The 24,142-nt window shown below is 46.6% G+C and overlaps 1 protein-coding gene across 1 annotated transcript in view; it reads left to right on the forward strand.

Moving 5' to 3' along the window:
• Nucleotides 1-24,142, forward strand: part of LOC143301071 (uncharacterized) — a 122,498-nt gene that overhangs the window by 73,060 nt on the left and 25,296 nt on the right. The window contains exon 4 of the mRNA XM_076615076.1: nucleotides 22,537-22,605. The gene's annotated coding sequence lies outside the window, so the exon portion shown is untranslated. The remainder of the gene's footprint in view (nucleotides 1-22,536; nucleotides 22,606-24,142) is intronic.

A 24,142-nucleotide genomic window follows, 5' to 3' on the forward strand; every position in this document is an offset into this window, starting at 1 on the left:
AAACAGACAACAATTGGTGTGATATTCAATGTTAGAAGGAACTTTCACATAGCGTTTCCCCCTTTCTTCTAAGTCTGAGGCACAGCCCTACCATGACATGGCACTCTGCAAAACAAATGCAGTGGATAAACTTGTATGATGAATATATATATATATATAGATATCGAGTAGGGTTTGGACTATGTGCATATAGATAATGGGGCTCAGACATTTTGCCAAATTATGAACAAAGCAACAACTACTATAAGTATGATACAGAATTAGAAGCTTTTATGTGAGTAGTCAATCAGATGATTAATGCTTGTATGTTTGTCACAATTGATGGGTTTAAAAAAAAAATATATATATATATATTGTATTATAAAAAATGACACCAGGCTTTTGATGTTGATTGACACAGAAGATTAAAAGAGACGGGATTTTATAAACATTCACATGAAGGCGCAGACTCATTCACTCGCACATTCACACACTAACACTTCTAAATCAGTAAATGCACACACATAGTGACATACAGGGATGCAGGCACATGCACACACACACACACACACACACACACACACAGATGATGCCTGGGGACACTTTGTTTATATTTAGCGTGTTACCTTTACCCAATACATACAGTAGTGGGCTTTGTGCGAGTTTTTCCAGCATTCAAGCCAGCAAGAAAAACTTCTCTTCTCCTTGTTTTTAGCCTGTCATTGTGCATGACAGATCAGCCAGCACTGACCTTTTCCCAGCCATAAGCAGCGGTAGGTTTTACAGTCATTATCTTACAGAAGAAAGCAGAGGCAGCGGCAGCATCGCACAGACTTTGCCGCCTCTGTCTCCTGTTCTCTCCTCCCTGGCACGTAGGCGTTATTTTCATTAAATCAGCTCAAGTTTCTGGATCCTTCTCAAAACGGAAGATGGTGTGGTGTTTTTTTCTTCTTGTTGTTTTTCCTTTTGACGACAACTGAGAGAGAGAGAGAGAGAGAGAGAGAGAGAAAAGAGAGAGAGAGTGTGTGTGTGTGTGTGTCCAAGAGTTAGACCATACTTGGAAATCTCTACAAAGAAAAGGAAAAGATTGTTGGGATCTTTTGAAATCCAACATGGTTGCAAGGAAAATGTTTGTTGTTTTTTTGTTTTTTTCTTATATGCTGGAGAAAAAGACTAGCCCCCACCCCCAGCACCCACCCACCTGCTGTGTATGTCTTGTTTTGTTTCAGGGTGGCTTTCTGTTTCTCTTACTCTTCAAAGTGGTTACCATTTGACTGGTCTGCGTGGTCAGTTGTACTGAATGGAGACTTGTATTTTGTATGTGTTCAAAGTCTGTGACTGTGCCTCTCCCTTTGAGTCTTTCACACACACATATGTCTGCACACTCTGAGGGAAGAATATCAATGATAATAATAATGGTATTTATATAGTGCTGAATCTTGTGCAGAGACAAATCAAAGCGCTTTCGCACCAGTCATTCACACGCATGCGTAACTCTAAAACTGGAGAAACTGAAGACAAGGAAGAGGCAGGGAAGGGAGGCTATTTTTGGAAAAGTATCAGGAAAAGTATTGATGGCATGATGCATCTGGTGGGGTGGAGAAAGGAGTGGGTTTTTGTCCAACATCACCATTGTGGATGGACTTTAAAACAAAAGATTGTTCAGCGAACAAACACAGTCTTTCTCTGTCCCTCCCTGTCCACCCAGGTGCCCCTCTCAGTCTTTTTGGTTTTATTCTCGGCTGTGTTATCTGTGTGGAAAGTTGAGCACACAACGTAACATTTTCGTACAAAATACTGTATTATCTTTCATTCCATTCCATTTCTGACTGTTGACCTTTGTCAAAAAAAGAAAAACTAGTAACTGTGTAGGAAAATGTTCGTGTTCGGTTCGGAATGCGAACATCAGTCTGTATTAATGTGTATAGTCTGAGACCTCAATGCGGCAGAAGATGAAATAGCTGTGATATTGGCAGGCAGGTGGCTGGCTGTCCATGGACACAGACACGTTCCCATGCTGTGCACAGATGGCTTACACTGTGGCATATAATGATATATATATATATGTATATATATATGTGAAATGCTGGCTTGGCTGCGTGCTGTTGTTGTTGGAGAGTTCAGCTTGTAAATTTTATAAGGATGATCATTGTGGAGTGAGACTGTGTGGAAACCTGTGTGTGACCTGGAGGACTGGAGGAGAGGGGGGTCAGCGCGGAGGAGGAGCTCTCTCTCTCTCTCTCTCTCTCTCTCTCTCTCTCTCTCTCTCAGCTGTCCCCATTTGTTCTCTATGTCTCTGTCTCCATCTCTCCATCTCTCTCATACTCTCTGTCTTCCTCACATAATGTATTTGGGGAGAGATGGTGTAAGTGTAAGTTAATGTGCAAGCAGCGGCTAGGTAGATATTAATAACATCCATTTGGAAAGGAATATCATGGGGATTATCCCTTGTCGACATTTATGTTTGTGACGTGCATATGTGTGTGTGTGTGTGTGAGAGAGAGAGAGAGAGAGAGAGAGATACCCACCCTCACCTCATCATCCCCTCCTTCACGACTGTAGTAGAGAGAATGATCAGGTAGGAGGCAAAGAAAGGAAAGTGAAGGACATTCGTCACACAGGAGTTAAACAAGTCCAGCTGTTGTGACAACTGCCACACACTTACACACACACACACACACACACACACACACACATATCTGCCAGCTGCTGTCTGTATTGTATTGGGGCCTCAAATTACTCTCCAGTGCATTGATTTTTTGTTGTGTAGCTGAGCAACGTTATGTACTTGTACTGTAGAAATGCGCAGGCATTTTACAAAGACAAGCATGCAGTATTCCACAGATTACAAACGTGATCAGAGTTGAAATTGTTGAACTGGTCTTTGAACAGTTCGTGAGGTTTAGACAAAGGATGGCACACACACACACACACACACACACACACACACACACCCACACCCACACACACACACACACACCACACTAAGGAGAGAAAGCATATAAAACCAACAACTGGGAATGCAAACTAGCTCTTGAATGAAAGATTGGAGCAGCATAAAGCACAGAATTAAAAGTCATAAATAATGAAAAGCAATATGACCCTAACTTCTGACTCGTAAACCAGTAATAGGACTGTAGGCTTTGTAGTTTGTATGTATACTGAACTCTAGCTTGAGTTTAAACTTTCATCCTTCATTTCATGGCTGTGCATGTTATTCATTGCAGATTCCTGGAAATTTACAGAAGATGAGACACTCAGGAGTTGAGTCTGTCAAAAAGTTACAGGAATAATTTTTGTCATTAGTAGTAGTATTAATTAACATTAGAAAGTATCATTGCCACGATCATCGGTGCAGTCTGTAGATCCACGTGCCCAGTTCTCAAACCGTTATATCTTGAGCACTGTCTCACGAACCGTTCTTGTGGTGGATGCGAAACAGCCGCGCTGTCCTTGATATGCAGTCAGCATTGTTTACAGTGAAATGGCATCGTTTAAAAAAAAAATAAATAAATAAAATAAAAACAAACAAAAAAAACGAAAACCTAAAACACCCTTACTTTTGGCACTCCGTTGTTCGGCTTTTCACCATCATCATGACAGCTCTGACGGGAAAGACGCGTTGCTTGCCAAAGAAGGAGCAGGGAAGGGGGTGGGGGAGTAAAGGGGAGGATTTAGGGGGTGGGTGAGGGGGGAGGCGGTGTGTGGGGGTGGGTGGGGGGGTCTGGGTGCGAAGTGTTAGGCAGCGGGAGAGACCCCATATAAAGCCCGGAATCATTGAGAATGTCACTTCAACAACCCTCCTCCACCCCTTCCTTCCTCCCCATCCTCCTCCACCACCACCCACCCACGCCCCAGCCCCAGACGAACGAAAGCAGAAGCAGCCCCTCCTTCCACTCCCTACCCCCTCTTTCTACCGCCCCTCCCATGACTGTCACCCGCCATCAGGCCAAGACGGCAGTTGGGAGTGATGGTGGTGGTGGTTGGGGGAGGGGGACGGGAGGGGTGGAGTCCAGTGGCTCCCTCCCCCTCGCCCTCACCCCATCACCACCTCACACCCGGTACAAGGGATGGGGAAGAGGAAGTGGGGCCGGTGGCAGCAAAGTGATCATCAACACAGCAGAAAAGACAGTCCCTAGCCTTTATTACAATATTGATCCGTCTATTAGAGGCTGTCAGTCCCCCCCCCAACCCCTTGCCCCCGCCCGCCCCCCACCCTTTCCCCAGCCCACACCACAACACACCACACAACCCCTCACTTCAACACTACTTGGCCTGCCAGTGTGCTTGCTAGCTTGCTGCAGGCGCCAAATAATACTATTTGCTCACAATCTTTCTGCGCGCCTGTTTTCCATAAACAGCCAGGGCTAGCTACTAGCTCTGTGTTAACGGGATTGAGCTTCTATTCTGCTTTCCTGGACTCCCTACTCTACCACCACCACTACCACCACCACCACCACCACCACCACCCTCCTTTCCTTCCTTCTTACTACCCTCCCTTCCTTGCTTGCTTGCTTGCTTGCTTGCTTGCTTGCTCCCAGAGCTCAGCATCTCCCTATGGGAGGTAGGCGGGGGACTCCCGTTGTGAAGAGGAAGAGGAGGAGGAGGATCAGCTAGTATTTTGTATGTGTGTGTGTGTGTGCGCGTCCGTGTGTGTGTGCGCCGGCGCGAGTTGTGGCCAGGTAAGGGTGTGAGGAGGAAGAAGCGAGGTGGTGGGCTTGTCAGCTGACCATGACGACGACGACGACGGTGGTGGTGTGGTTGTGGTGGTTGTGGTCACCAGTAGGTGCTCTCACCCTCACCAGTCCCCCTTGATAAACACTCACACGCGTGCAGCTTGATGTTGTGATTAAGAGTGTGTGTGTGTGTGTGTGTGGATCATGTGTGTTTAGTACTGTTTGGGGTTGAGAGACAGTGGTTGATTGGTGTTATAATGATGTCCCTGTCTGTGGGGACAGATCGCCCACTTGATGGCGTCGAGGTGATTGACGTTGGTTGTAAATGTATGCGTGCCTGCGTGTGTGGTTCATGCGCGTTTATTTATTTTTTTTTAATTTTTCAACAGCTAATGTGTTTCTGAGGTCTTATAAAATGAATAAATAAATAGATAAATAAAAAGGCTGGGTAGGGGGGAGGTATGATTATGCAAAGAGCATCTTCTCTCTGGCTAGTTCTTGTGTTAAATGAGTTAAAGGTCTGTCCTCACCTCTGCCTCAGTCTTTGGGCTGTTTGAGATGCATTTTGCTTCGTGAACGTTTGTGTGATCTGGAAAAGTGTGAACAGGCAGTGGCTTAACTAAATGATGTATCGCCAGAAGAATGACCCGTTAACGGGCATGGGTTAGTGGTTGGTGTCATGAGGCAAAATTGCGTGCGGGTACTGGTGTGAAGATTGTCAAAGGGCATGGGGGTGTAGCAGTGTCGTCATCAGCAGTGAGGATTGTCAGTGTGTATGTAGCAGTGTGTCATCAGCAGTGAGGATTGTCAGTGTGTATGTAGCAGTGTCGTCATCAGCAGTGAGGATTGTCAGTGTGTGTAGCAGTGTGTCAGCAGCAGTGAGGATAATCAGTGTGTGTAGCAGTGTGTCATCAGCAGTGAGGATAATCAGTGTGTGTAGCAGTGTGTCATCAGCAGTGAGGATTGTCAGTGGGTGTAGCAGTGTGTCATCAGTGAGGATTGTCAGTTGGTGTAGCAGTGTGTCATCAGCAGTGAGGATTGTCAGTGTGTGTAGCAGTGTGTCATCAGCAGTGAGGATAATCAGTGTGTGTAGCAGTGTGTCATCAGCAGTGAGGATTGTCAGTGGGTGTAGCAGTGTGTCATCAGCAGTGAGGATTGTCAGTGTGTGTAGCAGTGTGTCATCAGTGAGGATTGTCAGTTGGTGTAGCAGTGTGTCATCAGTGAGGATTGTCAGTGTGTGTAGCAGTGTGTCATCAGCAGTGAGGATTGTCAGTGGGTGTAGCAGTGTGTCATCAGCAGTGAGGATTGTCAGTGTGTGTAGCAGTGTGTCAGCAGCAGTGAGGATTATCAGTGTGTGTAGCAGTTTGTCATGAACAGTGAGGATTGTCTAGTGTGTGTAGCAGTGTGTCAGCAGCAGTGAGGATTATCAGTGTGTGTAGCACATTTAAGGACATAGGTGGCTTGTAAACTACGGTTGCCTTGCGGTTTGTGTGTGTGTTTTTTTTTCTTTTTACCCAGAATAATGGCCATCACAGACAAATAGCTGAAAGTATGGAGTTTGACGTGGAAGGGTTTGGGTGGTGGTGACCTAGTTTAAACAGGGTATGGCGTGAACTAGTGCTGTTATCTGGGCTGTGTTTACACGTGTGTGTGTGTGATACGTTGATAACTGGTGTGGGGTTTGTGTCACAGGCGTTGTTGATGTGGGTGGGTGCGTGGCCGTAAGCAGTGTGTAGGTGCTTTTCTAGGTTGACCCCGCCGAGGTGACTTGTCTGGTTGTTGACACGAAGTCAGTCAGTCAGTCCCGTGTGTCTGTCTACTGGTAATGGCTGAACTGTCACTGTGACGACAGTGTCAGCAGCGTGCTGGGCAGGAATGGATCTGGCAGGGACTATTGTCGTGCTGTGCGGACTGTGCCGACGATGATATGATTGACAGTCAAGGGCGTGCCACTGTGTGATCGGGTAAGGCCCGGCGGCTTATTGGTCGCAGGAGAAAAACCACCGACGAAAAGCGCGTGGGAATGCCAGTGCTTGACGAGCGTTATTGCCCGAAGTCAGTGTTGGGGGTGGGGTGGGATGGGGGTTTCTTGGAAGGGTGTGGTGGTGGTAGGGGTTGACCAGAGACGTTTCTTTGAGTGGCCTTCTTCTAGTGGGTGACGAGTTCACGACTGTGTGAGTCGATTTCTCTGTCTGTCTCTCTTGAACTCGGGTCTCTTCCACCCCTTACTCCACCCTTACCTTGTGGCTGTCACACTGTCTTTGTCTCTCTCTCGGTGTCTGTTGATGGTCCCTCAAGGAGCCGACGAGTACCGGTGGAGTAGGCCCTCGGCAGGTGATGGATGAGAGGTGAAGAGCAGGTTGGGGGGGGGGGGGGGGGGGATCGAGAGGAGACATGGAGAGGGAAGCACCTTTTTTGGTCTTTGTCGCCCGATGCTGTTTTGTACGGTAGCTTGCTTGCTTTTTTTGCTTTTTTTTTCTCCCCAGGTGATGAATACTTGTGCAGTCATTGACTGGGGAGTGCGCTGCCCCAGATGGGTCTTGTGAAATGGGGAGTTTTACAGAAAATCTTCCTTCTGGTTGAGCTTCGGAATCTGTTGGCTGGCGCTGTTGACTGATATTGAGATGTGGACAAAAGCATTTGTTCTCAGTGGTGACAACTAACGGTACTCGTTCAGTGTTGGTTTGTTAAATATTATTTGTTGTAAGGAAAGGACAGTGGATGACTTGATACTGAAGCGGTCTGTCAGAAAGGGAATGAATGGTATGGGTTTTGTTGTTGGTTGTTGTTTTTGTTTTTAACGATGACAGTTCTTCAAGTTCGGATGAGATGTCAGAGCAATGGAAGAAATGTCACAAGACGAAGTGTACGACACGTTGAATTCGAAGCCTCCTGTTGACTGCCTTTCTGTCCGGGCTTTTGGAGAGCGGAGCGGACTGTCTGCCTTCGGGCACCATCTGACGACAGCGACGTGTCGTAATTTGTTCCCTGGGCAACCGACGAGAACACCTCAGGAAAACATGCGCACTATGCTGTCTCGCGGAGGTCCAACCACGTGGAGTTGAATAGCTTTGTGTAGGTCCGTGAAGTTCAACCAGTTTTTTGTTTGATACGACGATGGCGTTCAGTGACAGACCGACCAAATGATGCTGGACTGCTGGTCGGTGAGGTTTTATCCGACACAAGTCGTGCAGCCGTGCCAGTGGATCGTCTCTTTGTTAACGCTTGGCTTGGCTTGGCTGAGACCAGGGGATGGAGGAGGTGAGTCAGAGGGCTACATGCCGATGTGACCACTTGTCGTTGTGACCACGTGTCGTTGTGACCTTGTCCTTTTGATCTCGTGCCGTTTGTGACCATGATTTAAAAAAAAAAAAATTTTGCCAAAGAGTGGCAGACCTCATACTGCAGTAGATTTCATATCTTTCCTTCCTTTTTATTTCGTGTGATGACTGCATGGACGGCGGTACTTTTTTTTTTTTTTTTTCTAGCTGTGGATGCATTGGTCTGCTCTGTGTTTTTGATATGGTTGAAAAATATCCTCACACATGTCTCTGTCTCTCTGTCTGTCTCTGTCTCTCTCTCATAGCTTCCAGCACACAATACAGACTGAAAACGTATAATAAACGTGTAATTGTAGGAAATACAAAAGAACTGATCCGAAGAAAAGGTTATGATCGTGGATTAGAATTTTCAGTGCAATAAAAAGTATGATCGAGAGAGAGAGAGAGAGATTTGTGTGTGAATACTTTATGTACCATATTAAAAATCACAGAGCAGACTTATGCATCCAGACCAATAAACCCTAGAAAGAAAGAAGAAGAAAGAAAAAAACCAAAAAAAACCAGCCGTCTGCACAGTCAAACTCGAAATTAAAAGGAAGGAGACGTATGTGAACTATTGCAGTATCAGGTCTACCATTCTTTGGTAAAATACTGGAAATCATGGTCACAACGACTCTTGGTCGCGACGACACGTGGTCACATTGACATGACCCCAGTCCGAGTACGTACTTCTCGCCTTCAGAGCGTCGTACACTTTCGTTTTACCATGACGATTATGAGTGTGCAGTCATATTATCTTGGTGAAGAGGGAGGCGGTGCACGCGATCACGAAAGGAGGGGGGTGGGGGGGGGGGGACAGCAACATAAAAAAATTCCCATGAATAGCAACTCGTGCTCAGACACCGAGCGTGTAAAACAGAAGCGCGTGTATGGGAAGGTCAAAGAGCTTGCAGGAGAAAGTGGATCTTTGGGGTGGGGGTGGGGATGAGGGGGCCTGGTGGTGGTCAGGACAGGTCTTGATGGGTGTTGATCGTCCTTGTGGGGACGGCAGCTGACTGTCGGTGAGGGTTGTCGAGGGGCACGATGAGGTGCTCAAGTACCACTGGGCTGTCGCTGGGGCCCTCACCTGATTGAAGGACGCAGTCTCTCTCAGCTACCGCTGTAGATCTGCCCGCCGCTTTTGACAATCGGCGATCTCAGTGTTCGAGCAAGGTTACGATCACCATCTATTCTGTGTGTGTGTGTGTGTGCAACTGGATTTGTGAAGTCGACACTTTGTGATTGTCGCGTGATTTGTTGCTGTTGATGTGGTAATGTTCGTTGTTATTTATTTATTTCTGTTGTATAAACTTGCCAGCCATATGACTTCTCTCCTCCTGTGGGGGGTTTGGATGTTCTCATTGAACCTTTTTGTGTGTGCTTAAAGAACATGTTCTATTTTTGTTTTTATTCTCCACCTCCCCCCCACCCACCCCTTTTGATAGCCAATTTGGCAGATAATTACTTTCGTAATTATTGTCACTTGATTTTTAGACACATTTTGTTTTTCAGTACTAGTTTTTACTTAGGATTGTACTGGCTTATAACTCAATTTGAAATTCTGATGTCAGTATTCGCTGCCGTTTTGAATCATCCGGTTGGGTCAGAATCGATCTGTTTGTGTCTTGTCACACGCATGAACGCTCGCTCGCGCGTGCACGCACACACACACACACACACACACGCGCGCGCGCGCGCGCGCGCGCTCTCACTGCACAGTTGTTATGTAAACGGGAGAGAAGGGAAAAGATGCAGCCGCCCAAGCCAAGAAGTCCGGTGAAGGTGGACATGACCAGATAATGAGCCCGGTCTCTGACAGCGCCGTGAGTTAGCTGCGGCCGTGTGGTCAGATGGTGGTGAATTAGCTGTGACATGAACGAATAATGACCCCTCCTCCCCTCGGAGAGTAGCACAGACATGGAGTGACAGGGCAGCATTGATTTCGGATGCAGGGACTCCCCGCCCCATCCCACTCCCCCCATCCTCCAACCTGCCGATATCCCCAGCAAACAAACAGAAACTGCTTCGCGCTACAGCTAGCAATCCTGTCGTCTTTCTTTCTTTCTTTCTTTGTTGTTGTTGTCTGGTGTCCACCGAGACATCCTTGCCTTCCACCCTCACTAACCCTCCTCCCCTCTGTACACTGCCTCCAGTCGGGCGCGTGTTTGCGTGTGCGTCCGTGTGTGTGCGCGCGCTTGTGTGTTTGTGTGTGTGTGTGCGTTTCGTGTCAGTTCACATGTCTGATTCGAGTTGAGCGTTGGCTTGTCTTCGGTACCTGTCTTTTGACATCAAGAACAGTACGGTTGGTATTGGGAGGGAGATGGGGTGAGGGTGAAGCCGGGGAGAGGGAAGGGGGCCGGAGGTGGGGTTTAAAATGATTATTAATTGGAAAATATTCAGTGGGTGCCGTTGAAGAAGTAGATCAGCAGTGCATTTTCTCGACTGGCGAAAACAGTTCACAAGATTAACTCACTCAGTTCGGCCAGTCCTCTCTTCTCCTCTACACAGACCCCTCCGATGTCCAGTGGGTGTCTGAATGACCCAACCTTTAGCTTCCGTCGTCAGAATTGTGGTATTCTTTGTCAGCATTCACCTCTTCAGTATAAGAGCCTTCCGCTTCCAGTATTTTGATGGCGGTAATTGGGGTGAAACGCTGTTAACTTCTTCTCTTTCGCCGTTCGTATGGAGAGAGTTAAGAATCAGTAGGCGTGGTTTAAGTCCGAAGTAAACTTGTAATGAATCGGGTCCCATTTGTACATATCGTTGTTGAAGGTGGTGTCGGGTGCTCCGTTGTGTGCGATTCCGAGAAAACCCAATAAGGAAAATGAAATATTTAATATATAACATTCATAATTTCCAGCCCCACACCCCCTCCGGCCAGTGAAAATAGCGTTCCGTATTTATTTTGAACTGTGGGAAAGCAAACACGGTAAATTACCTGGCTGCAATGTTCTTTTAATCACGAAGCGTGACAGAATCTGTAGCTGTGAAGCTGTGATGATGGTGGTTGTCAGAATCTTACATGCTGCGCTCGGCGCCCCAACGAAACAGGAGATTGGCGCACAAAGCTTCATTTTGCCCCCCATGGATAGTTTTAACTGGAGGGGTAGCTTATGACTTTTTTTCTGTAAGGACAGCTGTGTATTCGATGTCGTGGTCCCCACCCCCCCTCTCCCCCTCACTCAATCCCCTGTACTGTACGGGGTAGCTATATTTTGCCTCATGGGTAGTTCTCACTTAAAAGAGGCAGCTTTATTTTGTCTCATGGACAGTTTTCACTGTTACCAGTTGTAGCTTTATATTCCACCATGACTTTTTTTCCCGGGACACTTCATTGTAGGGGTAGCTCTTTTTTTTTTTTTCCCTTGCCCCCCCCTCCCCCCCCCCCCCCAGCTTTGTTTCATGGACAGTTGTCTGTAGAGGGTTGGTTTTAATTGCATTCTGGACAATCGTTTGCTTCGTCTTGTTATGTTTGGGATCGAAAAAAAAGAGAAAGAGAGAGAGAGAGAAAAAAGAATTGCAAAAGGAAAGAAAGAACAGTCCAGAACGAGCCTTTTTTTTTTTTCTTTTTTTTTAAATTTGTTCTTTAAGCGATATTTATACTTTTCAGATTGAGAGATGCGAAGGTAACAGTTTTTGCAGCGGGTGATGCCCGCCCACACCCCCTCCCCCCCAATCCCACGTGAAGAATGGAGTGAAGCAGCTCCATCATTGACGGAGAAAAGGAGGGTCAGAAGAACCTCCTCCGGTGACCCGTGCGCTTTGGGCCATGGCGGCCCATTACAGGACGAATAGGACTTTCCCACAGGCAGAGGACCGAGAGAAAAAGAATTGAGGGAGAAAAACATCAAGGGTCTGCGTGCTCGGACACATACAATATTCACACGCGCGCGCGCACGCGGAATCTTAAAATGAAGTCGGGAGAGAGGGAAGGGGGAGGGGGGTATTTTCAAACAAATTTTATTTAAAACAGATTGAGCGCCGCTTTGCATTTGAAGGCTCTCTCAAGTGAAGGATGATGTCAAAACCCATGCTTTTAATGTCGGTTTTTTGTGGTTTTATATATATATATATTTTTTTTTAATTAAAGAGAGAGAGAGAGAAACCATACACCTCTTCCACGCCTTCCCTTGAAATTTAAATGAGAATATCGTAAAGCGGCTATTGTAATTGCACCCCTTCCCCCACCACCAGCTTTTTTCTTCTTTCTTTTTTTTTTCTTTCTTTTTTTTTTTTTCTTTTTTCTTTCTTTTTTTTTTTCTTTCTTTTTTCATAGTCATTGTCTTTTTCGACACGGCTGTTCTGCACAACAATCTACTACATTGCGAGGTTTGGTTTCCGTGCGTGCCCCGTCCGAAGCCAGACGGCTGGAGGGCCGAGCTGTGCCGACAGGAAGTATGACCCGCTTGGCTTCACCTCGCTTCATTGGCGCTGTTCTGCCACAACCACTTTGCCCGGGGTTGGGGGAACCGGAGGGGTAGGGGGTTGCAACTAACGCTACGGTTTCCTGTGTCACTGTGGATGTGGGGGGCAGAGAGAGAGAGAGAGATGTGCTTCTGTGTACAATGAAAGGACGCATCCATGCAAGGAGATAATTATGAGAGTTTGGTATCTCTTTTCTGACCATACCTCTCCCCCTCCCCCCCCCCTCCCCCCCCCCCTTTTTTTTTTTAATATCTATTTTATTTATTTATTTTTAATGAAGGGTTCATTCCTTCTCTGTATCCTCATTATTCTCATATCATATTTAGGAACAGAAGTTAGCATGATACAGGTTGTCTTCCTCAATGTTATACATGATTTCTCATCTCTCTTGTCTCTCTCTCTCTCTCTCTCTCTCTCTCTCCCCTGAAGGGCGTTGTAACGCTGAATGGATATTAAGATCTTTGTCTTGTCTCTCTCTCTACATGTTGCATGCTGTATTTTGCTGTGAGTCCTGTAGTTACGGGCCAGAAGCCTGACAGTTAAAACGTGTTTGTGAGCGTCCAGCTGGCTATATCACAAGCGCTCATGTATCATTATGCAAGTACGTTTGGGGTGGGGGATAAGTCGAGTGCATTGCGTGCATGCGTCACATGCACGTGATTTATAAGTAACGTCGATTTGATTGATCTCTTAAGAAGAAAAGATTGCAAATTTGTATGGTGTCATACATCGTCAAACGCCACCTTGAGGCGGGGAACAGTGATGGTGGATCGGGTGAAGCAGGTGGACGTGTGCTTAAACCTGTCGCCTCGTGGTGTTGATGAATTGTGGCCGGACGTTACGGGGGGGACAGGTGTGAAGGCGCCGACTACGCGTTCCTCTCTGTAGATCTCCACAGCGATAGACCCCCACGTCGACTCGTCTCCACATCTATGTATCTCCACATCGATAGATCCCTACATCAGCTGATACATCAAAAGCTTATCAGGTTGTTTGTTTGTTTTGTTTGTTTGTTGTGTTTTTTTTTCGAATGTACAGAAGACATTTGAGAGATGTTTGCTGTCGAAATAGGGCTGAATGATGAGAGGTAAGCCACACACTAGCTCTTTCCTCCTTTCTTTCTTTCTTTTTCTTTCTGAGAGTGTATGTTTGTGTGTGTGTGTGTGTGCGCGCGCGCGCATGCATATACACACACTGATATATTTTTTGGACTATTGTACTGAGACGCATACAAACATACCGGCTCAGCTGTACTTTGAGGCAGTCATTGTAGGGGGAACTCCGTTAAATGGACGTCAAGAAAAGTTGTACTAGGAGTCTGATCTTTGTCCATTGATAGGATGACGGAAAAGGCATCAGTTAATCGCGTTTACAAAATGACGAATCATTTTTTGTCCATTTTATCTGCGTCATCTAGTTCCAGCTCTAGTATCCGCACGAAAATAGTTTTCAAGACGGGAGATCTACAGATAGCGAAGATCTGTCGATATGATCTCTCGAATTAGAGATCGATCGAGATTTAACTGCCGACCACAGGCTAGCGGCGTGAGGGATAACGTTAGTGGCTGTCATTGTCGCAAGACCGAAATCGCTCTCGAATTTGATGGACACTATAGCGGCGTGGGATGTGCGAAAAGGATTGATTTATTAAAAGGACACACACACACACACACACACACACACACACACACACACACACACTAAATAGCAGGGGGGACTAGGACAACAAGAGAAGACCTGATAATTTCAACACGGGAGAGAATTTAAAATTTTAACACATATACCGAACAGCCTGTCGACCTCGGCTTGACATTGCCACGACCGTGCGGCTTTTGTTGTCACGGTTGAAAGGAAAGGGAAAAAAAAGTAGTGGTGGAAGGCATTGCGTAACGGGGTCGCTGGTGCGATGTTCCCTTGTCGTGCAACCCCCTCCGCCCCCCTCCACACACACACACACCAGCCCCCTTTTCAACGTATGAGTGTCCTAGATTCAATCCTTGTCCATGTCGCTAAATTTTCAGTTTGCCCCTTCCCCCTTTTTTTTTTTCCATCATCTCCCCCCCCCCCTCTCTCTCTCTCTCTCTCTCATGTGCACGGACGCGGACGTGCGCGCGCACACACACATATTTACACAGCAATGTTTTTTTTATTCCGTTTGTACCCACCACCAACATACATATCCAAGACACTCAGTACGTACATTCATTTGTACTTTAATGTCCTACCCCCTAAGCACCCCCCAGAAACATACATAACACAAACCAACATAACCAAGGCTCACTAAATACGTACATTTATACTGTAATGTCTTATTCCCTTAGCACCCCCTACAGACATACATAGCACAAACATGCATGACCAAGGCTCACTATATACGTACATTTATACTGTAATGTCTTATTCCCTTAGCACCCCCTACAGACATACATAGCACAAACATGCATGACCAAGGCTCACTATATACGTACATTTATACTGTAATGTCTTATTCCATTAGTAACCCCCCCCCCCACACACACACACACACACAAACATACCTATCACAAACATGCATAACCAATGCTCACTCTGTACATATATATTTTGTAATGTTTGATTCCCTTTTGCACCCACCACAACAAACATGCATAACCATGGCCCCCCTCCTTCCCTCCCAACTATACTTTATACAGCAATGACACCCTCCCAACAGACACACACACACACACACACACACACACACACACGCATGCACACACGCACGCACAGAGGCAAGAGTCCCCCTTACCCCGCCACCCCAGCCAAGACGTCATGGCGTGTTGCCTGGCTGGTTGTGGAAGAATAAAGCAGGCAGGCTGTATAGCTGTGGGGCCCTTTGCTCGCTCTATTGTCAAACAGGAGAGGAAGAATGTGTTCACCTCAAACAGCTCTGTGGGCCGGCCTGTTCCTTTCACGTCCTGTGTACAATACAGCGGCGCCTTCTGTCCGTTTCTCCGTCTGTGTGTGTGTGTGTGTGTGTGTTTCTGTCACTGTGCGTTTCTGTCTGAAAACACGTGTTTCATTCCCTCTCCCCCCCCCCCCCCCCCCCGCACTCCCCTCCTTTTTCATCTGCATTTACCCCCCCCCCCCCCCCTCCCTCTCTCTCACTATTTTTTTTTGCCTTCTCTCACTTTCCCCATCTTTCTCACCTCCTCTCAGTCGCTCAGTGAGAAACTCTAAAACTTTTACTTTCATTGCAACAAAGTATGTATATGAATATTTTTCTGTTCAGTTCATCACGTGCATGCTAGAGAGGGTGGGGTGGGAGGGTGAGCAAAAAGCTCCTGGGGGGGGGGGGGGGGTTGAAGGTGGCTGAAAAGTCTACACAGATTCCAGTTATTTTTTTGGCGAAATCCTACCCCCATACCTCCCAGCAACATACTCCACCCCCACTCTCATCCTCGGGAGAAACAATGCAAAAAACTCAAGGAGCCTCCTTCCATGTGCGGGGTACAGTAGGGGTGGAGCGGGGGCTGGGGGGGGGGGGGGGAGGGGGGGGCGGGGGGACGTGGAGAGAGGCTGGGGTTGTTGTCGAGGTAAAGAACGGTGTATAGGCGTTTCACATTTCAAGACGAGGTCTCAGGTTGGAATTTTATTTTCAGCCAGCCCCGCAATCTTTTTCTTTCTTTCTCCTCTACCTCCTTGTAGCCCTCTCTCAGACCCTTTCGTACTTATGGACGGAGCTTATTCTGTTGGGAAAGTAAATAAATAAGTAGATAAATAAATGTAGATTGTAATGGTGTTCTCGTAGTGGGTGGGGTGGGATCCGGGGTACAAGAACGAGCGAGAGAGAAATCAGCATGTGTAACAGAATGAACAGAAAAGTAGAAAAGCAGCATTCGCAACGGCAGCAAGTGCAATGACGTAAGTAAGCGACAATCGTTATCTCAGTTATCATCAGCATCGTTATAAAAAATTAGTACTTGTAGTTTTATCATCATCGTCATCAAGTTGAACGGTTCGCGCTTCTGATTCGCCAGCCACACCCAAACCCACCGGACATGATGAGCATTTCGAAGACAGCCTTTCATGGTCACTGGAAGCTTGCGGGGCTCCATCATCATAACATCTAGCAAAGATGTGTGTGTGTGTCTGTGTGTGTGTGTGTGTGTGTGTGTGTGAAAGAGACAGTGAGGGGTTGAGCACTAAAAACATGAAGCTTTTTGAAGATGGGGTGGGATGTTATGTGCCTGATGTCATCGCTGCATTTGGATTTACCATTGATGGTGTATGCTACTGTTACATAAATACTGCAGTCACAGCACATTGTCAGACCCAGAAAAAACTTTGAACACGTGGAGGGATTGTGGGGGTGGGGGGTGCGGGGGGGGGATCCAAAACAAACCTTTGATCGCCATTCAATGCTGCTTTCATTAATGGTGCAACTGCATTTATAGAAATTATACTATATATTGGGGTTTCAATCTCGACAACGCCCACCTCATATCAGACAGTCTGACCGACGCCGGGGATATATCCAACCATTTCAACCACCCCAGGACAATGAAAGGGCTAGGGGGAGTGTTTGACTTGACGCTACATCGGCGGCGGATCGCAAAGCAGGACATCGCTTCCAGATGGGCGACGAGATTGCGGGGTGGTTTTTGTTTTGTTTTGTTTTTTGTTTGTTTGTTGTTGTGTTGTTTTTTTTGTTTGTTTGTTTGTTTTTTAGATTAATTTTTTGTGTTAAATGTAATCATTTCGGGCATCTTGAGGATTCGAATTCACGAAGTTGAAATTCTATTCATGCGAACCTGGCCAGGCTTAACCAACAGCCGTCCACTTCTTTCTCTGGCAGTTTTGCTTTCTTTTCTTTGTTCTTTCTTTATTTTGAGGAGAGAAAAGAAAGAAAAGGAGAGAGTGTCATCTCGCAACCTGGCCCTAAAATAATTTTGTTTTAAGAAAGAAAGGAGAAAGAAGAAGTCTTCTCTCAGCCTGGTCTAAAAGTGAAATAAAACATAATGTAAAGTTAAAGTCATTCGCCGATTCAAACGCGGATGTTGGCAGTGGTGGTGGGGTTCACCGCTCGGACTTTGCTGTGAACAAAGTGAGTCCGTTGGTTCACCTCCTTCCCCGTCCTACACTTTTTCTTTTTTCTTTTCTTTTCTTTTCTTATTCTCTGTCTTTCCTATCTGTCTGTCTCTGTTGTTCGTCTCTCTCCCTTCCCTTCTATCTTCCCCTGTGTATTCGTATGTGAACGGGCAAGCGCACTTGTGTGATCGTGTGTGTGTGTGAGAGAGAGAGAGTGTGTGTGTGTGTGTGTGTGTGTGCGTGCGGGCGCACGCGTAGGAGAGACGGCTGCAGATCGGTTGGTTGGGGAAGGGGGGGGGGGGGAGGGGGGAGGTTCAGGGTGGTGCGGGAGCGTGGCCTGAGAATAGTCAATGTCTGCTTTTGTTTTGCCGTGATGAGTACACACACACACACACACACACACACATATATATATATATATATATATATATATATATATGTAAAAATATATATATATATACATACACGTATATGTATATGTCTGTGTGGTGTTGTTATTGTTAAGCATGGTGGATATGTCGTAGCTTTGGATGATAAGACTTGACAGTCCGACAAGGAGTTTCGTAAATTTACCCCAATCCCCTTGTGGTTTTTAGCAGAGTTGTCACATTGATCGGAACGAATGTTTGTGTGCGGCTTGCTTGTTTGCCGTGTATGTGTATTTTTGAGACAAACACTGAACAGACTCGAGGGACAGGGGGAAAAAAGATGATTATCAAGGAATTCCTCTTCCTTCGCACCACACACACACACACACACACACACACACACACACACACACACACACAAGAGAGAGAGAGAGGGGGGGTTGGGGAAGGGGGAGAGCGGGGGGCTTGCATGTGCGCACGAACACACAACTGGAGTAGAGGGGTGGGTGGAAGAGGGCTGGGTGGTGGTGCATGTTCCTGTGGCCACTGAGTGTTCAGAAACTTGAAGGGGACGATGAGGGTTGGGGGGTTAGGGGGTGATGCTGATTTAGATCGCACACAATTTCCACCCCACCCCCACCCCACCTCACCGCGCGCGCGTGTGTGTGTGGGAGGACAGGTTTTGAGGTGGGGAGGTGGGAGGAGCGGGTGATCATCAATATCAGCGTTTATCGACCGTGCGTGCGTTTCTGCCTGTGTGTGTATGTGTGTGTGTGTGTGTGTGCGTGCTGCTGTGGTCGCGGCCTGTGGTGTCGTTGGCGCCATGATTTACAAGGTGGGAATGAATACCAGGGACACAATCCCCCCCACACACACAACCGGCTTGTAAAACGTGACAGCGTTTTCAAGCTTATTTTATGCTGTTCAACTTTCATAAAGATAATTGATTCGGGGAGCTATGGTGTGCGGGGCAAAACATCGATATGTCATGTGTTATGCCGGGTCTGCCTGGCTTCTACACCAAGTCAGGTTACCCAGTCTGACTGTGGATCGTTTTGTCTGTGTCTGTCTGTCTGTCTGTCGGTCTGTCTGTCTGTCAGTCTTGTGTGTGGTTGTGTCGCCGCGTATTTACTTGTCGAGGATGCAGGTGGAAGGTGGCAGAATGGATAAAACGCTAAACTGCCAATACAGAGTCCGCGAGGGTCTGGGTTCGAATCCCGCTCTCGCCCTTTCTCCCAAGTTTGAAATTTTTTTTTTAACTGAGCGTCTAATTGTTCAGATTTATTATATACTGGTCCAGTGTGCAGCACGCACGTGGCATACTGAAAAAGAACCCACGGCAACGAGGGAGTTTTCTGGTAAAATTCCCGAGAAGAAATCCACACAAAGATATATATATAGATATATGTGTGTGTGTGCATTCATGCACTCAAGGCCTGACTAAGCACGTTGGGTTATGCTGCTGTCAGGCATCTGCCTAGCAGATGTGACGTAACGTATGTATGGATTTGTCCGAACGCAGTGACGTCTTCTTGAGAAGCTAGAAATTGAAAACTAACTTGGGCGCGGGTCGGGTCGGGTCGGGTCGGGTCGGAGGGGGAAGTGGGTGTGGAGGTGTAAGGACCACTTAACAACAAAAAGTACAGTGGCTGTTTTTTTGTTGGTTTTTTTTTTGGGGGGGGGATTTTTTAATTTTTTTTATACAAAATTATTTTGAGAGAGAGAGAGAGATACTGATCTTCCACTCCCATTTCATATTTTCCTATGTCCCCCCCCCCCCCCCCCATCCTTCCTCCCCTCTCTCTCTCTCTCTCTCTCTCTCTCTCTCTCTCTCTCTCTGTACCATCTGGTGCACAGTAGTGAAAACAGCCCAGCAAAGAAAAAGAGGTTGGGAAAAAAGGAAAGAAGGGTAGGGTGGAGTGGGGGGGGGGGGGGGGGGGGGGGGAGTCACACACAACCAAACCCTGTGCAAACATTGTGCGGCGTTAATATTCAAGACGACAAAAGGGACAGTGCACACGCTTCTCCCTCTCTCTCTCTCTCTCTCTCTCTCTCTCCCCCTTCCAGTGCAGCAGACTGCACACAAGTGAAATGTTCAAACATGGACGGCGAAAGCGTTATGCCACGTTTGTTTGCGCAATAATTGCACGCGGGCGCAGCATGCGCGCTCGTTCAGGGGTCGGCGCACGCGAGCGCGCGCTCATCGAGCGCATATATATACATACATACATACATACATGTGCACATACGTATGTACATAATACGTATACTCTCTCTCTCTCTCTCTCTCTCTCTCTCTCTCTCTCTCTCTCTCTCTCTCTCTCTGACGACCCCCCACCCCCACCCCACCCCAATCCCCTCTTCTGTCTCTCTCTCAGACTATGATCAACTCTGATGTCTTCGAATTCTGATGTTTGTTCTTGATATGACTGCATATTTCTTGTTGTTTTTCTAATATGATCATGTGTATGTACCCCCCCTACACGAGGGGCAGTCGTCTGTACATAAATAAATTATCCGTATCCGTATCTTTGGCACGCCCCTCCCCCCTCCCCTAACCTCTGTAACACTCTACCCATCTCTTCCCCATCCCATTGGCCTAAATCCAATATGTGCTCTCTGTCTTTCTGTCCCCCCCCCCTCTCCCTCTCTCTCCCTCTCTCTTCCCTCCCTCCCCTCCCCCCTCTCTGTCTGTGTGACCCACTCCCACTCTGCCATCTGGCGCCCTGTGGAGCAAAACAGTTTGACAGTGGGGTTGTGGGGGAGGGGGGAGGGGGGGGACCTAAAAAAAAACAACTGGAAAAGACTGTTCCAACACATTGTGCGGGATTGATATTCATTCCAACATGCGAAAGACTTCGAAGAGGGAAGTGTGTGATATGATGTCACCACCGCTCTCTGTCAGTCTCTCTGTTTCTGTCCCCCCCACAGCCTACCTCAGTCCCCCTGCCCCGCATAGCACAGACCGAAGTTTTCACTAACAATAGGAACCATGTGTTTCACCTTGGATCCCTCCCCCCTCCATCACCCCAGCCCTCTTCAACATGTCAGCTCCGCAGATGTATTGTGCATGCGTGGTTTAGAGTTGGGTGGGGGATTCAGAGGGTGAGGAGAGGTATTACACGTCGACACAGGTGCAAAGTTCCGGTTTTGTGAAAAGCTAATTTCAATGTGGACCTTATTTTTCTGAGATTTTCGTTACCTGCTCAATACGGAGACCACACGCCCCCCGCCCTCTCTCTCTCTCTCTCTCTTTCTCTCTCTCTCTCTCTCTCTCTCTCTCTGTTCAAGCCTTCTCAACGTGTAATTATGTGTGTGTATCAGCGGGGGAGACGGGGATCCTCGGGTTTAAAAGAGAGAGAGGGGATGGTGGGTGGTGGTGGAGGTATAACGTCATCGACAAGGAGAGAGAGAGATAAGGGATATCTCTGCCGGCCTGTTTGGTTTCACGTGGGCACGTCAAAATCAATAACTACCTACCACCAACCACCCCAGACCGCATAAAGCAGCGACAGCAATGAGGGGAATCTATTGAATCCCCCCACCCCCACACCCCACACTCTCCACCTGACCATCCATCCCGCTACCTCACCTCACCTCACCTCACCTCCTCACATTTTATTTCCAGACCATTGGGGGGGGGGAGGGAGGGGGCAGCAAGAGATCTGACTTCTTCAGGTTTAGCGTGTGTGGAGACCTCACATTCCAACTTCTACTTCGTTGGTTTCTGGCAGGGGGAGAGGGTTGGTTGGGGAGGGAGAGGGGTGGGGGGTTGTGAGATTCTGTGGTTAGGGTAGTGGTAGGGTTATTTGCATGTGTGTGTGTGTGTGTGTGTTTGTTAGAGAGGGAGAGGAGGAGGAGATGTGTGGATGGGTGGCAGGGCCGGGAGATTGGATTGGAATGAAGACTAAGCCGATGGGTTGGTTCTTTCAGTTATCATTACAGGCGTGACTGGGTGTTGGATGTAGTTATGGCTTTAAAGGAATTGTCAGGTGTGTGTGTGTGTGTGTGTTTGCTTGCTTACATGTTGTGGAGAATGACATGATCTGAAAGTGGAAAGTTGTACAGATGTGAAGGACATGTCATAACATAATGTATGAAATGATCCCGGAACAGATCTTTTCAAAGTGTGTGTTGCTGTATGAATGACTCCGTCGGCCAACAACGTGGATGCTGATTGATTTTGGTTTTGACACAATGGTCCTTAGAATTCATGACCGATAATGCAGGGGAGGGGAGGAACGGGAATGCAGATCACAGGAAACACACATGCACACGCGTGCACATGTCCATATGTCTGTTTGTGTGAGCGATTGTATCTGGAAATTTCCTGATCATTTCTGCCATCCTCCAGTATGTACCCCTTTCAACCCACAGTGAGTGAACAGTATGACCTGTGAATGGTCAGATTGGGACCACCAGTTGTTTTGACATAATTATGTGCATGCAAACTGTGCACAGAATCCAAGATGCAGAAAGCATCTTATATTTAGTGGTCTCTGTCTCTGTCTCTGTCTGTCTGTCTGTCTCTCTCTCTCTCTCTCTCTCTAGTTCTGGGTAGATTGAGTGATGGTGAATACAGGTTTTGGGAGTGTTCTGTGTGTGTGTGTGTGTGTTTGTATTTGAGGGAGACAGAGAGAGAGATGATAATCCATTTCATGATCGTTGTCATTGAGTATGATTATTCTGTTGTGTAATGTGTGTCATTTTGGGTTTCAGAACAAGTGACAGTCAAGGTAGTGAGTGCGAGCCATGATGCGCCTCTCATCATTCTCATGCTCTCACATGGTGAGTTGGTGTCTTAGGTTCAGAACCCCCATTTTTGGGGGGAGGGGGGGGGGGGTGTTGTTTGTTTGTTTGTTTTTGTATTTTCCAAGTGTGTGTATGTGTGTAAACTCGAGTGGGAGGGGGAGTGTACGCTGCTAAGTGCATGTCCTGTGACTAGTTCTGGTAAACTTACAGGTGAAATGAAACAGAATGGAAATAAAGCTTATATTCATAAATGAAAGAAAAATAAAAGGAAAACAAAATTGTAATAATGGGGGAAGCATAAGTTATTTAATCATGTTATGAAGATTTGTGTGCAGAAAGAAAGAAGAACCAGCAGATGTGTAAAGGTCAAATACAAAGAAGTTAATAATAAGCTTATATGTTGATGTTTAGGGTAAACTCATTAAGAACATAAGCTCATGATTAATTAAGCAGATGGAAATGATGTTCATTGAAGTAAAGGGAAATGCATTTATTTTCCTGGAGGAGAGGCTTTAGGAAATGTACGGTGTTCCAAGTCATCTGATTCCCACAGTGAACTCGTTCATTATACTGCAGGTTTGATACTGTCCTTTTCAGGAGGACATCCAGAATATACTGTTCATGAAAAACAGAGGGGGGAGATTGGATGTTTGAATGGGTGTGGGTGTGGGGTGATCTTCCGAAGTCAGAGCATGTTTATATGGAAGGCACTGTTGGTTTCATTTGTGCACGTTGTTACCAGTCAATATAAAGCCAGACAGCATCAGGAATTTCTGTCGGGTTACTTACAGGTTTTTGTCTTTTGTTCTTGTGACCCAGTTTGCTGTGTAGAGTCTGGAGGTGGTGTGTTTTTTTGCTTGTTTGTTTGTTTGGGTTTTTTTTTTTGTTTGTTTGTTTTTTGGGGGGTTTTTTGCCTTTGTTGTTGTGACTAATGTGACTGAGTTAGGCAAATCCATTGTGTTGACTTGAATCAAACCATGATGAGGAAGAAATGTTGTGATACTTCCCCCACTCTGTGTGTGTGTGTGTGCGTTGTGTGTGTATTTTATTTTTTTTTAATTTTATGTTGCTGCTGGCGAGCACATCTTGACGACAGGATTTTAAACAAATATGGTTGGGGATGGATGTTACAGTGGAGCAAGTATGCCACTTTGAAACAAATCCAACAGGCATTTTATCTCCATAGCCTGTTTGCCGTTTATAAAACCTGTGAAACTGAAATTACCTAAGTGCAAAATGATCAGACATCACATTACACACAGTGAAATGGCCTAAGTGCAAAATGATCAGACATAACATTACCACAGTGAAATAACCAGAGTGCAAAATGATCAGACATCACATTACACACAGTGAAATTACCGAGTTGCAAAATGATCAGACATCACATTACACACATTGAAATTACCGAGTTGCAAAATGATCAGACATCACATTACACACAGTGAAATTACCTAAGTGCAAAATGATCAGACATCACATTACACACAGTGAAATTACCAAAGTGCAAAATGATCAGACATCACATTACACACAGTGAAATTACCAAAGTGCAAAATGATCAGACATCACA

This window comes from Babylonia areolata, chromosome 27, assembly GCF_041734735.1.
Source record: "Babylonia areolata isolate BAREFJ2019XMU chromosome 27, ASM4173473v1, whole genome shotgun sequence".
Classification (NCBI taxonomy): Eukaryota; Metazoa; Mollusca; class Gastropoda; order Neogastropoda; family Buccinidae; genus Babylonia; species Babylonia areolata.